This window comes from Echiichthys vipera (genome assembly GCF_963691815.1).
Source record: "Echiichthys vipera genome assembly, chromosome: 5".
Lineage (NCBI taxonomy): Eukaryota > Metazoa > Chordata > Actinopteri > Perciformes > Trachinidae > Echiichthys > Echiichthys vipera.
The window spans coordinates 35,065,613-35,080,612 of NC_139830.1; positions in this window are offsets into that span (position 1 = coordinate 35,065,613).

Consider the following 15,000-nt stretch of genomic DNA (forward strand, 5'->3'; position numbering starts at 1 on the left):
TAATTTCACATTAACATATTCTATTGATCCTGCATTATGCTATTCACTCGAGTTCATATTAATCGAATCTTGGCAAAAATCATCATGGGACATTGGTTTCCAGAGTAGATCACTTCAAGAATGTTAAATCAAAATCCTAAAATGTTAAGTCAAAGTTCTAGAATGTTAAGTAACAATTCTAGAATGTAAAGTCAAAGTTCTAGAACATTAAGTTACATTTTTCAAAGTTAAATCACATACCTGGTATGTTAAATGCACACAAACATATCATTGCTTTGATCCTGCATTATATTATTCACTAGAGTTCATATTTATATGATCTTCATAGGTCATTATATGACATTGGTTAACAGAAAACTTCGGTTCAAGAATGTTAAATTACAATTCTAGAATGTTAAACCACAGCTGTAGAATGTTAATTCAAAGTTCTAGAATGTTAAGTTAAAATTCTCAAATGTTAAGTCACATACCTGGTATGTTAAGTGCGCACAAACATATAATTGCTTTGATCCTGCATTATGCTATTCACTAGAGTTAATATTGATCTAATCTTGGGAGATGATCATTGGACATGGTTTACCAGAGAAAGTCAGTTCAAGAAATAGTATACACAATTCTAGAATGTTAAGTAAAAGTTCTAGAATTTTAAGTTAAATATTTAGAATGTTAAGTAACATTTCTATAATGTTAAATCACAGTTCTAGAACGCTAAGTCACAGTTCTAGCATGTTAAGTTACGATTCTCAAATGTTAAGTCACATACCTGGTATGTTAAATGCACTTTAACATATTCTATTGATCCTACATTATGCTATTCACTAGAGTTCATTGTAATCTGATCTTGCAAGGACATCATGGGACAAGAATGTTAATTCACATCTCTAGAATGTTAAGTAAAAGTTCTAGAATGTTAAGTAACAATTCTAGAATGATAAATCAAAGTTCAAGAATGTTAAGTCAAAGTTCTAGAATGTTAAGTAACAATTCTAGAGTGTTAAATTACAGTTCTAGAATGTTAAGTCAAAGTTATAGAATGTTGAGTTACAATTCTAGAATGTTAAGTTACAATTCTTAAATGTTAAGTCACACATCTGTTATGTTGAGTGCACATGGACTCATTACTATGACTCTGCATTATTCTATTCACTAGAGTTTATATTAATCTGATCTTGGGAGGTCATCATGGGACATTGGTTTCCAGAGAAAGTCAGTTCTAGAATGTTAAGGAACAATTCTAGAATGTTTGGTCACAGATCTAGAATGTTAAGTCAAAGTTCTAGAATATTAAGTTACAATTCTCAAATGTTAAGTCACATACCTAGTATGTTAAGTGCATATTGACATATTCTATGAATCCTGCATTATGCTATTCACTAATTCATATTAATCTGATCTTGGGAGGTCATCATGGGACATTGGTTTCCAGACAAAGTCAGTAAGAGAATGTTAAATGACAATTCTAGAATGTTAAGTAAAAGTTCTACAATGTTAAGTAACAATTCTAGAATGTTAAATCACAGTTCTAGAAATTTAAGTCAAAGTTCTAAAATGTTAGGTCAAATTCTGGAATGTTGAGTAACAAAACTGGAATGTTGAATCATAGTTCTAGAATGTTAACTCAAAGTTTTAGAATGTTAAGTCACAGTTCAAGCCACATATCTGGTATGTTACGTGCACGTTGACATATTCTATCAATCCTGCATCATGCTATTCACTAGAGTTCATATCAATCAGATCTTGGGAGGACATCATGGAACATTGATTTCCAGAGAAAGTCAGTTCAAGAATGTTAATTCACATATCTAGAATGTTAAATCACAGTTCTAGAATGTTAAGTAACAATTCTAGAATGTTAAGTCACAGTTCTAGAATTTTAAGAAAAAGTTCTAGAATATTAAGTTACAATTCTCAAATGTTAAGTCACATACCTAATATGTTAAGTGCATATTAACATATTATTTTTATCCTGCATTATACTAATCACTAATTTATATAATTGCTCTTGGGAGGTAATCATGGGACATTGGTTACCAGAGAAAGTCAGTTCAAGAATAATAAATCACAATTCTAGAATATTAAGTTACAGTTCTAGAATAATAAGTTAGAATTCTCAAATGTTAAGTCACATACCTGGTATGTAAAGTGTAAACCGACATATCATTGCTTTGATCCTGCATCATGCTATTCACTAGAGTCCCTATTAATTTGATCTTGGTAGGTCTTTATGGGACATTGGTTTCCAGACAAAGCTGGTTCAAGAATGTTAAATAAAAATTCTAGAATGTTAAGTAAAAGTTCGAGAATTATAAGTAACAACTCTAGAATGCTAAGTCAATGTGTTAGGTTACAATTGTCAAATATTAAGTCACGTTCCTGGTATGTTAAGTGCACATTAACATATTTTATTGAGCCTGCAATATGCTATTCACTTGAGTTCACACTAATCTGATCTTTGTAGCTCATAATGGGATATTGGTTTCTAGACAAAGTCAGTTCAAGAAGCTTAAATGACACTCCTAGAATGTCAAGTCAAAGTTCTAGAATATTAAATAACAACTCTAGAATGTTAAGTCAAAGCTCTAGAATGTTAAATCAAAGTTATTGAATGTTAAGTCAAAGTTCTAGAATTTTAAGTAACAATTCTAAAATGTTAAATCAAAGTTCTTGAATGTTAAGTCAAAGTTTTAGAATTTTAAGTAACAATTCTAGAATGTTAAGTCAAAATTCTAGAATGTAAAATAACATTTCTAGAATATTAAGTCAAAGTTTTAGAACGTTAAGAAACAATTTTAGAATGCTAACTTACTGTTCTAGAATGTTTAGTCAAAGTTCTAGAATATTAAGTTACAAATCTCAAATGATAAGTCACATACCTGGTATGTTAAGTGTGCATTAAAATATTCTATTGATCCTGCATCATGCTATTCACTAGAGTTCATATTAATGTGATCTTGGGAGGACATCATGGGACATTGGTTTCCAGAGAAGGTCAGTTCAAGAATGTTAAATCACAATTTTAGAATGTTAAGTCAAAGGTAGAGAATGTTAAGTTACAGTTCTAGAACTTTAAGTAACAATTATATTCTATTGTTATGGTTAAGTCCTAGAATGTGAAGTCACAGTGGCACAGTGTTAAATCGCAATTCTAGAATATGAAGTCACTGTTTTACAATGTTCAGTAACAGTTCCAGGATCTTAAGTTACAATTCTAGAATGTCAAATCACAGTTCCAGAATGTCAGGTCTAAGTTCTAGATTGTTAAATAAAAATTCTAGAATGTTAAGTCACAGTTCTAGAATGTTGAGTTACAAGTCTAAAATGTTAAATTATAATACTAGAATGTTACACTACAGGTATAGAATGCAAAGTCAAAGTTCTAAAATGTTAAGTCAAAGTTCTAGAATACTAAATGAAGTTCTATAATTTTATGTTGTTTTTCTAGAATGTTCAATTACAATTCTATAATGTGAAGTCACAGTTCTAGAATGTTAAGTTACAATTCTATAATGTTACATCACAGTTCTAGAATATTAAGTTACAATTCTCAAATGTTAAGTCACACCTGGTATGTTAAGTGCACACGGACATAGTATTGCTTTCGTCCTGAATTATGCTTTTTACTAGTGTTCATATTAATCTGATCTTGGTCGATTATCAAGGGACCTTGGATTCCAGAGAATGTCAGTACAAGATTGTTAAATCATAATTCTAGAATGCTAAGTCAAAGTGTATTTCTAAATCCTACCATGTTAAGTCACAGCCCTGGTTTGTTAAGTGCACGCTAAAATATAATTGTTTTGATCCTGCAAAATGCCCTTCACTAGAGTTCTTGTAAATCTTATTTCTACGGGTTATGCTGGGACATTGGATTCCAGCGATAGTCAGTTCAAGAATGTTGAATCACAATTCTAAAAGCGTTTGCATTTGTCAAAAACTGCCATTGAAACGTGAATCCAAACACATATTCTTCATATGTTAAACGCTTAAAAACGTCATTTACAGTCTTTTAAAGCTCTGAAACGCCTAAAACCACGTTTGCATGGAAGAGACTGTAACTTCTGTTTAGAAGCTTTCAAATACAAATCTCACAGTAATATATGTGCAAGGCAGCCTTAATATGAATAATATGTGGTTAATTTTTCTTTTCTATTGCATTTTGCCTATTTACACATGAAATGTCATTTCAAACCTAAACGAGCTGTTAAACACTTCAAAACGTCATTTACAGCCTTTTCAAGCTCTGAAACGCCTAAAACCACGTTTGCATGGAAAAGACTGTAACTTCTGTTTAGAAGCTTTCAAATACAAATCTCACAGTAATATATGTGCAAGTCAGCCAAAATATGAATAATATGTGTTTGATTCCACTTTTGTATTGCATTTGGCTTATTTACACATAAAATGTCATTTTCAGACTTAACAAGCTGTTAAACGCTTCAAAACGTCATTTACAGCCTTTTCAAGCTCTGAAACGCCTAAAACCACGTATGCAAGGAAGAGACTGTAACTTCTGTTTAGAAGATTTAAATTACAAATCTCACAGTAATATATGTGCAAGGCAGTCTAGATATAAATAACATGTGGTTGATTTCACTTTTCTATTGCATTTGGCCTATTCACAAATGAAATGTCATTTACAGCCTTAACAAGCTGTTTAATGCTTCAAAACCTCATTTACAGCCTTTTAAAGCTCTGAAACGCCTAAAACCACATTTGCATGGAAGAGAATGTAACTCTGTTATGAAGCTTTAAAATACAAATCTCACAGTACTATATGTGCAAGGCAGCCTATGTGTTTGAATTCACGTTTCTATGGCATTTGGCCGATTCACACATGAAATGTCATTTCCAGCCTTAACAGGTTGTTAAATGCATCAGAACGTCATTTACAGCCTAACAAGCTGTTAAACGCTTCAAAACGTCATTTACAGCCTTTTCAAGCTCTGAAACGCCTAAAACCACGTTTGCATGGAATAGACCTTACCTTCTGTTTGGAAGCTTTAAAATACAAATCTCACAGTAATATATGTGCAAGGCAGCCAAAATATGAATTATATGTGGTTGATTTCACTTTTCTATTGCATTTGGCCTATTTACACATGAAATGTCATTTCCAGCCTTAACAAGCTGTTAAACGCTTCAAAACGTCATTTACAGCCTTTTCAAGCTCTGAAACGCCTAAAACCACGTTTGCATGGAAGAGACTGTAAATTCTGTTTGTAAGCTTTAAAATACAAATCTCACAGTAATATATATGTGCAAGGCAGCCCAAATATGAATAATATGTGGTTGATTTCACTTTTCTATTGCATTTGGCCGATTCCCACGTAAAAAGTCATTTTCAGCATTAACAAGCTTTAAACTCTTCAAAATGTAATTTACAGCCTTTTCAAGCTGTTAAACCCCTAAAATCACGTTTGCGTGGAATAGACTGTAACTTTCTTTTTGAAAGCTTTAAAGAACAATTCTGTCATTAATATATGTGCAAGTCAGCCTAAATATGAATAATATGTGGTTGAATTCACTTTTCTATGGCATTTAGCTGATTCACACGAGAAATCTCACTTACAGGCTTATCAAGCTGTTAAATGCTTCAAAATGTCATTTACAGCCTTTTCAAGCTCTGAAACGCCTAAAACCACGTTTGCATGGAAGAGACTGTAACTTCTATTTTGAAGATTTCAAATACAAATCTCACTGTAATATATGTGCAAGGCAGCCTAAATATGAATAATATGTGGTTGATTTCACTTTTCTATTGCATTTGGCCTATTCACAAATGAAATGTCATTTACAGCCTTAACAAGCTGTTTAACTCTTCAAAACGTCATTTACAGCCTTCTCAAGCTCTGAAACGCCTAAAACCACGTTTGCATGGAAGAGACTGTAACTTCTGTTTAGATGCTTTAAAATACAAATCTCAGAGTAATATATGTGCAAGGAAGCCAAAATATAAATCATATGTGGTTGACTTCACTTTTCTATTGCATTTGGCCTATTTACACATGAAATGTCATTTCCAGTCTTAACCAGCTGATAAACGCTTCAAAACGTCATTTACAGCCTTTTCAAGCTCTGAAACGCCTAAAACCACGTTTGCATGGAAGAGACTGTAACTTCTTTTTGGAAATTTAAAATACAAATCTCACAGTAATATATGTGCAAGGCAGCCAAAATATAAATATTATGTGGTTGAATTCACTTTCCAATGGCATTTGGCCCATCCATACATGAAATCTCATTTTCAGCCTTAACAAGCTGTTAAACGCTTCAGAACAGCATTTACAGCCTTAACAAGCTGTTAAACGTTACAGAATATCATTTACAGCCTTTTCAAGCTCTGAAACGCCTAAAACCACGTTTGCAAGGAAGAGACTGTAACTTCTGTTTGAAGGCTTTAAAATACAAATCTCAGTAATATATGTGCAAGGCAGCATAAATGTGAATAATATGTGTTTGATTTCAATTTGCTATGACATTTGGCCGATTCACAAGTAAAAAGTCATTTCCAGCATTAACAAGCTTTAAACTCTTCAAAATGTCATTTACAGCCTTTATAAGCTCTGAAACGCCTAAAATCACGTTTTCATTTAATAGACTGTATCTTCCTTTTTGAAAGCTTTAAAATACAAATCTCACAGTAATATAAGTGCAAGGCAGCCTTAATACGAATAATATGTGTTTGATTTCACTTTTCTATGGCATTGGGCCGATTTACACATGAAATGTAATTTCCAGCCTTAAAAAGCTGTTAAACGCTTCGAAATGTAATTTACAGCCTTTTCAAGCTCTGAAACGCCTAAAACCACATTTGCATGGAACAGACTGTAACTTCTGTTTGAAGGCTTTAAAATACAAATCTCAGTAATATATGTGCAAGGCAGCATAAATGTGAATAATATGTGGTTGAATTCACTTTTCTATGGCATTTGGCTGATTCACACGAGAAATCTCACTTACAGGCTTATCAAGCTGTTAAATGCTTCAAAATGTCATTTACAGCTTTTTCAAGCTCTGAAACGCCTAAAACCACGTTTGCATGGAAGAGACTGTAACTTCTGTTTGAAGGTTTTAAAATACAAATCTCAGTAATATATGTGCAAGGCAGCATAAATGTGAATAATATGTGTTTGATTTCAATTTTCTATGGCATTTTGCTGGTTCACACAAGAAATCTCACTTACAGGCTTATCAAGCTGATTAACGCTTCAAAACGTCATTTACAGCCTTTTCAAGCTCTGAAACGCCTAAAACCACGTTTGCATGGAAGAGACTGTAACTTCTGTTTGAAGGCTTTAAAATACAAATCTCAGTAATATATGTGCAAGGCAGCATAAATGTGAATAATATGTGTTTGATTTCAATTTGCTATGACATTTGGCCGATTCACAAGTAAAAAGTCATTTCCAGCATTAACAAGCTTTAAACTCTTCAAAATGTCATTTACAGCCTTTATAAGCTCTGAAACGCCTAAAATCACGTTTTCATTTAATAGACTGTATCTTCCATTTTGAAAGCTTTAAAATACAAATCTCACAGTAATATAAGTGCAAGGCAGCCTTAATACGAATAATATGTGTTTGATTTCACTTTTCTATGGCATTGGGCCGATTTACACATGAAATGTAATTTCCAGCCTTAAAAAGCTGTTAAACGCTTCGAAATGTAATTTACAGCCTTTTCAAGCTCTGAAACGCCTAAAACCACATTTGCATGGAACAGACTGTAACTTCTGTTTGAAGGCTTTAAAATACAAATCTCAGTAATATATGTGCAAGGCAGCATAAATGTGAATAATATGTGGTTGAATTCACTTTTCTATGGCATTTGGCTGATTCACACGAGAAATCTCACTTACAGGCTTATCAAGCTGTTAAATGCTTCAAAATGTCATTTACAGCTTTTTCAAGCTCTGAAACGCCTAAAACCACGTTTGCATGGAAGAGACTGTAACTTCTGTTTGAAGGTTTTAAAATACAAATCTCAGTAATATATGTGCAAGGCAGCATAAATGTGAATAATATGTGTTTGATTTCAATTTTCTATGGCATTTTGCTGGTTCACACAAGAAATCTCACTTACAGGCTTATCAAGCTGATTAACGCTTCAAAACGTCATTTACAGCCTTTTCAAGCTCTGAAACGCCTAAAACCACGTTTGCATGGAAGAGACTGTAACTTCTGTTTGAAGGCTTTAAAATACAAATCTCAGTAATATATGTGCAAGGCAGCATAAATGTGAATAATATGTGTTTGATTTCAATTTGCTATGACATTTGGCCGATTCACAAGTAAAAAGTCATTTCCAGCATTAACAAGCTTTAAACTCTTCAAAATGTCATTTACAGCCTTTATAAGCTCTGAAACGCCTAAAATCACGTTTTCATTTAATAGACTGTATCTTCCTTTTTGAAAGCTTTAAAATACAAATCTCACAGTAATATAAGTGCAAGGCAGCCTTAATACGAATAATATGTGTTTGATTTCACTTTTCTATGGCATTGGGCCGATTTACACATGAAATGTAATTTCCAGCCTTAAAAAGCTGTTAAACGCTTCGAAATGTAATTTACAGCCTTTTCAAGCTCTGAAACGCCTAAAACCACATTTGCATGGAACAGACTGTAACTTCTGTTTGAAGGCTTTAAAATACAAATCTCAGTAATATATGTGCAAGGCAGCATAAATGTGAATAATATGTGGTTGAATTCACTTTTCTATGGCATTTGGCTGATTCACACGAGAAATCTCACTTACAGGCTTATCAAGCTGTTAAATGCTTCAAAATGTCATTTACAGCTTTTTCAAGCTCTGAAACGCCTAAAACCACGTTTGCATGGAAGAGACTGTAACTTCTGTTTGAAGGTTTTAAAATACAAATCTCAGTAATATATGTGCAAGGCAGCATAAATGTGAATAATATGTGTTTGATTTCAATTTTCTATGGCATTTTGCTGGTTCACACAAGAAATCTCACTTACAGGCTTATCAAGCTGATTAACGCTTCAAAACGTCATTTACAGCCTTTTCAAGCTCTGAAACGCCTAAAACCACGTTTGCATGGAAGAGACTGTAACTTCTGTTTGAAGGCTTTAAAATACAAATCTCAGTAATATATGTGCAAGGCAGCATAAATGTGAATAATATGTGTTTGATTTCAATTTGCTATGGCATTTGGCCGATTCACAAGTAAAAAGTCATTTCCAGCATTAACAAGCTTTAAATTCTTCAAAATGTCATTAACAGCCTTTATAAGCTCTGAAACGCCTAAAATCACGTTTGCATTGAATAGACTGTAACTTCCTTTTTGAAAGCTTTAAAATACAAATCTCACAGTAATATAAGTGCAAGGCAGCCTTAATATGAAAAATAAGTGTTCGATTTCGCTTTTCTATGGCATTTGGCTGATTCACACGAGAAATCTCACTTACAGGCTTATCAAGCTGTTAAATGCTTCAAAATGTCATTTACAGCCTTTTCAAGCTCTGAAACGCCTAAAATCACGTTTGCGTGGAATAGCCTGTAACTTCCTTTTTGAAAGCTTTAAAGAACAATTCTGTCATTAATATATGTGCAAGTCAGCCTTAATATGAAGAATATGTGTTTGATTTCACTTTTCTATGGCATTTGGCTGATTGACACATGCAATCTCATTTCCAGCCTTAACAAGCTGTTAAACGCTTCAAAATGTCATTTCCGGCCTTAACAAGCTGTTAAATGCTTCAGAACCTCATTAACAGCCTTTTCAAGCTCTGAAACGCCTAAAACCACGTTTGCATGGAAGAGACTGTAAATTCTGTTTGTAAGCTTTAAAATACAAATCTCACAGTGATATATGTGCAAGGCAGCCAAAATATGAATAATATGTGGTTGATTTCACTTTTCTATTGCATTTGGCCTATTTACACATGAAATGTCATTTCCAGCCTTAACAAGCTGTTAAACGCTTCAAAACGTCATTTCAGGCCTTAACAAGCTGTTGAACGCTTCAAAACTTCATTTACAGCCTTTTCAAGCTCTGAAACGTCTGAAACCACGTTTGCATGGAATTGACTGTAACATCTGTTTGGAAGCTTTAAAATACAAATCTCACAGTAATATATGTGCAAGGCAGCCTCAATATGAATAATATGTGGTTGAATTCACTTTCCTATGGTGTTTGGCTCATTCACACATGAAATCTTATTTCCAGCCTTGACAAGCTGATAAACGCTTCAAAACGTAATTTACAGCCTTTTCAAGCTCTGAAACTCCTAAAACCACATTTGCATGGAAGAGACTGTAACTTCCGTTCGAAGGCTTTCAAAAACAAATCTAACAGTAATATATATGCAAGGCAGCATAAATGTGAATAATATGTGTTTGATTTCATTTTGCTATGGCATTTGGCCGATTCACACGTAAAAAGTAATTTCAGCACTTACAAGCTTTTAAACGCTTCAAAATGTCGTTTACAGCCTTTTCAAGCTCTGAAACGCCTAAAACCACGTTTGCATTGAAGAGACTGTAACTCCTGTTTGTAAGCTTCAAAATACAAATCTCACAGTAATATAAGTGCAACGCAGCCTAAATATAAATAATATGTGTTTAATTTCACTTTCCCATTGTCGTGATTAGTTTTGGACAGTTCCTCTTTCCTTTTTAATCGTTGTTTTTGTCACCCTCTGTCTGTGTTTTTCTGTATGTGCTTTCTTTCTTTTTTCTGGATTGAGTTTGTTTTTCTGGCAGGTGATCCTTGTTAACATTGATCACCTGCCACTCTGTATATCAACAGAGCCTCAACCGGTGCCGGATCATACCCTCAACAAACCCTGATGTCTCCCTGTGTACCTGTTCCTCTTGTGTCCATTCATCGTATCAGTTTGTATCAGTTCTCTTTGTGTTTTTCCTTTGTGTTTAGTCCACCTTTTGTAAATAAGTTTTATTAAATTTGTTTATACAGTCTCCTGAGTTCCGTGTCTGCATTTGGGTCCCCTCCTCCGTGTGTTCTCCGTCATCACACCTGACAGAATGATCCGGCCATACATGGACCCAGCAGACCCTCAGGTTTTTTTTTTTTTTTCCCTCTGTCCGCCATGGCGTCCTGCTCGGCCCACACCAGTTCCAGTCAGCGATTCGGTCCGACACCAGTTCCAGTCGGTGGTCCGGTCCGACACCTCTTCCAGTCGGCGGTCCGGTCCGACACCAGTTCCAGTCGGCGGCCCGGTCCGACACCAGTTCCAGTCAGCGGCCCGGTCGACATCAGTTCCAGTCGGCGGTCCGGTCCGACACCAGTTCCAGTCGGCCGTCCAGTATGACATCAGTTCCAGTCGGCGGTCCGGTCCGACACCTCTTCCAGACGGCGGTCCGGTCTGACACCAGTTCCAGTCGTCGGCCCGGTCCGACACCAGTTCCAGTCAGCGGGCCGGTCGACATCTGTTCCAGTCGGCGGTCCGGTCTGACACCAGTTCCAGTCGGCAGTCCAGTACGACATCAGTTCCAGTCGGCGGCCCAGTTGACATCAGTTTCCAGTCGGCGGCCCGGTCCGACACCAGTTCCAGTCGCCGGACCGGTCCGACATCAGTTTGCATTGAAGAGACTATAACTTCCTTTTTGAAAGCTTTAAAATATAAATCTCACAGTAAAATATGGCCGATTTACACATGAGATGTCATTTCCAGCCTTAACAAGCTGTTAAACGCTTCAAAACCTCATTTACAGCCTTTTCAAACTCTGAAACGCCTAAAACCACGTTTGCATGGTATATACTGAAACTTCTGATTGGAAGCTTTAAAATACAAATCTCGCAGTAATATATGTGCAAGGCAGCCTAAATGTGAATAATATGTGTTTGATTTTACTATTCTGTGGCATTTGGCAAATTTACACATGAAATGTCATTTCCAGCCTTAACAAGTTGTTAAATGCTTCAAAACCTCATTTACAGCCTTTTAAAGCTCTGAAACGCCTAAAACCACATTTGCATGGAAGAGAATGTAACTCTGTTATGAAGCTTTAAAATACAAATCTCACAGTACTATATGTGCAAGGCAGCCTATGTGTTTGAATTCACGTTTCTATGGCATTTGGCCGATTCACACATGAAATGTCATTTCCAGCCTTAACAGGTTGTTAAATGCATCAGAACGTCATTTACAGCCTAACAAGCTGTTAAACACTTCAGAATGTCATTTACAGCCTTTTCAAGTTCTGAACACCTAAAACCACGTTTGCAAGGAATATACTGTAACTTCTTGGGAAGCTTTAAAATACAAAGCTCACAGTAATATATGTGCAAGGCAGCCTAAATATGAATAATATGTGTTTGATTCCACTTTTGTATTGCATTTGGCTTATTTACACATAAAATGTCATTTTCAGACTTAACAAGCTGTTAAACGCTTCAAAACGTCATTTACAGCCTTTTCAAGCTCTGAAACGCCTAAAACCACGTATGCATGGAAGAGACTGTAACTTCTGTTTAGAAGATTTAAATTACAAATCTCACAGTAATATATGTGCAAGGCAGTCTAGATATCAATAACATGTGGTTGATTTCACTTTTCTATTGCATTTGGCCTATTCACAAATGAAATGTCATTTACAGCCTTAACAAGCTGTTTAACTCTTCAAAACGTCATTTATAGCCTTTTCAAGCTCTGAAACGCCTAAAACCACGTTTGCATGGAATAGACCTTACCTTCTGTTTGGAAGCTTTAAAATACAAATCTCACAGTAATATATGTGCAAGGCAGCCAAAATATGAATTATATGTGGTTGATTTCACTTTTCTATTGCATTTGGCCTATTTACACATGAAATGTCATTTCCAGCCTTAACAAGCTGTTAAATGCTTAAAAACGTCATTTACAGCCTTTTCAAACCACGTTTGCATGGAAGAGACTGTGTAGGTACTTAAGGTTTAATTGGATCAATAGTGTGAGTATCAAATGAAATATTTGATAAGTTCCTCGGGGCACCACCGTCATAGACAAGTGTGACAACTAATATTAAAGTCTCATTAAATATATTGAACTACTAATTAAGGGTGGAACACTGATAAAGGTAATAGTTTAATTAGCTGAAGGATTTAGAAGTTCTTTCCTTCTTAGAGGCTGGCACATTCATCTTTGTGTAATATTAAATAAACAGACATATGGTAAACACAAACATTTATTAACAAATTAATAAACGCAACAAACAAAACACAATAAACTAACTAAAGCTAACAGCAAACCTGTGTATTTGTGTGTGTGTGTGTGTGTGTGTGAGTGTGTGTGTGTGTGAGAGACAAAGAGGAGAGGTGGGGGCTTGGACCCCTGCAGAGAAGGTGTGAACATTTAAGTTACACAAAGGCCAGAAGCCTGATCTCTCAGTTCTTAGTTCTTATGACAAAGTTGCAATTGTATCTAGCCGTTCATAAAGCCCTTTAACATGTAGTAATGCCCAGTTGGTGATTAGTTACCAGTCCATGAGATGGGAGATGTTTTGCGTTGCTTGATGCCAGTGGCTGGTTGAAGAAAGGGAGCTGGTTGAGGAAAGGTTTGTGTCTTATGGTTGCTCTTAGGCAAAAGAGGAAACTCAGATCGCTCTTTCGTGTGCTCAGTTGAGGATAACCGGTTGGTTAACCTTTGCTGCCTATGCCATACGCCAGGTTCAGGGCCGAGGGGACAGCTGGAAGCTGGTCTCCTGGATCCCCAGGATCACGTCGAGTTGAGTGTGAGATCCGGAAGAAAGATCGGGAGGAAGAGGAAGTGCAGGTTGTGTGCTACACTTTATATAGGCCCTGATGATGTCATCGCCAAAGGTCAAGTCAGCCAATGAACAGTTTGGGGGTCCCTTGGAGAATCACACCTGGGTGTGATTTGTGGGGGAGAAGGCATGGCAGGCCTTTATTTTGTGGCCATGCCCTCAGAGACAAAGGCAGCCAGGCTTTGGGCCTAGTCGTCCCTTTGGCCTGAGCAGGCCGACGCCTTCTCATAATAAAACTGAAAGTTCATGTTAATCCGGAAATAAACAATCATCTTTGGGTGCCGGTTGCACCTACAACTGTAACTTCTGTTTAGAAGCTTTCAAATACAAATCTCACAGTAAAATATGTGCAAGGCAGCCTAAATATGAATAATATGTGTTTGATTTCACTTTTCTATGGCATTTGGCCGATTCACTCATGAAATGTCATTTCCAGCCTTAACAGGTTGTTAAATGCATCAGAACGTCATTTACAGCCTAACAAGCTGTTAAACACTTCAGAATGTCATTTACAGCCTTTTCAAGTTCTGAACACCTAAAACCACGTTTGCAAGGAATATACTGTAACTTCTTGGGAAGCTTTAAAATACAAAGCTCACAGTAATATATGTGCAAGGCAGCCTAAATATGAATAATATATGTGCGGGTTCATTTTTTTTATAGCATTTGGGCGAGTCACACCTGAAATGTCATGTTTAGCCTTAACAAGCTGTTAAATGCTTCAAAACCTCATTTACGGCCTTTTAAAGCTCTGAAACGCCTTAAACAACGTTTACATGGAAGAGAATGTAACTTCTTTTTGAAAGCTTTAAAAAACTAATCTCACAGTAATATATGTGTAAGGTAGCCTAAACATGAAGAATATATGTGCGGGTTCATTTTTTTATAGCATTTGGGCGATTCACACCTGAAATGTCATGTTTAGCCTTAACAAGCTGTTAGAGGCTTAAAAACGTCATTTTCAGCCATTTCAAGCTCTGAAACGCCTCAAACCAAGTTTGCATGGAATAGACTGTAACTTCTGTTTGGAAACTTTAAAATACAAATCTCACAGTAATATATGTGTAAGGTAGCCTAAATATGAAGAATTTGTTTTTGGATTCACTTTTTTATTGCATTTTGCTGATTAACACATGAAATGTCATTTTCAGCCTTATAAAAGCTGTTAAAGGCTTAAAAAACGTCATAATTTAGCCTTTTCAATCTCTCAAACGCCTAAAACCGTGTTTGCATGGAATAGACTGTAACTTCTGTTTGGAAGCTTTAAAAA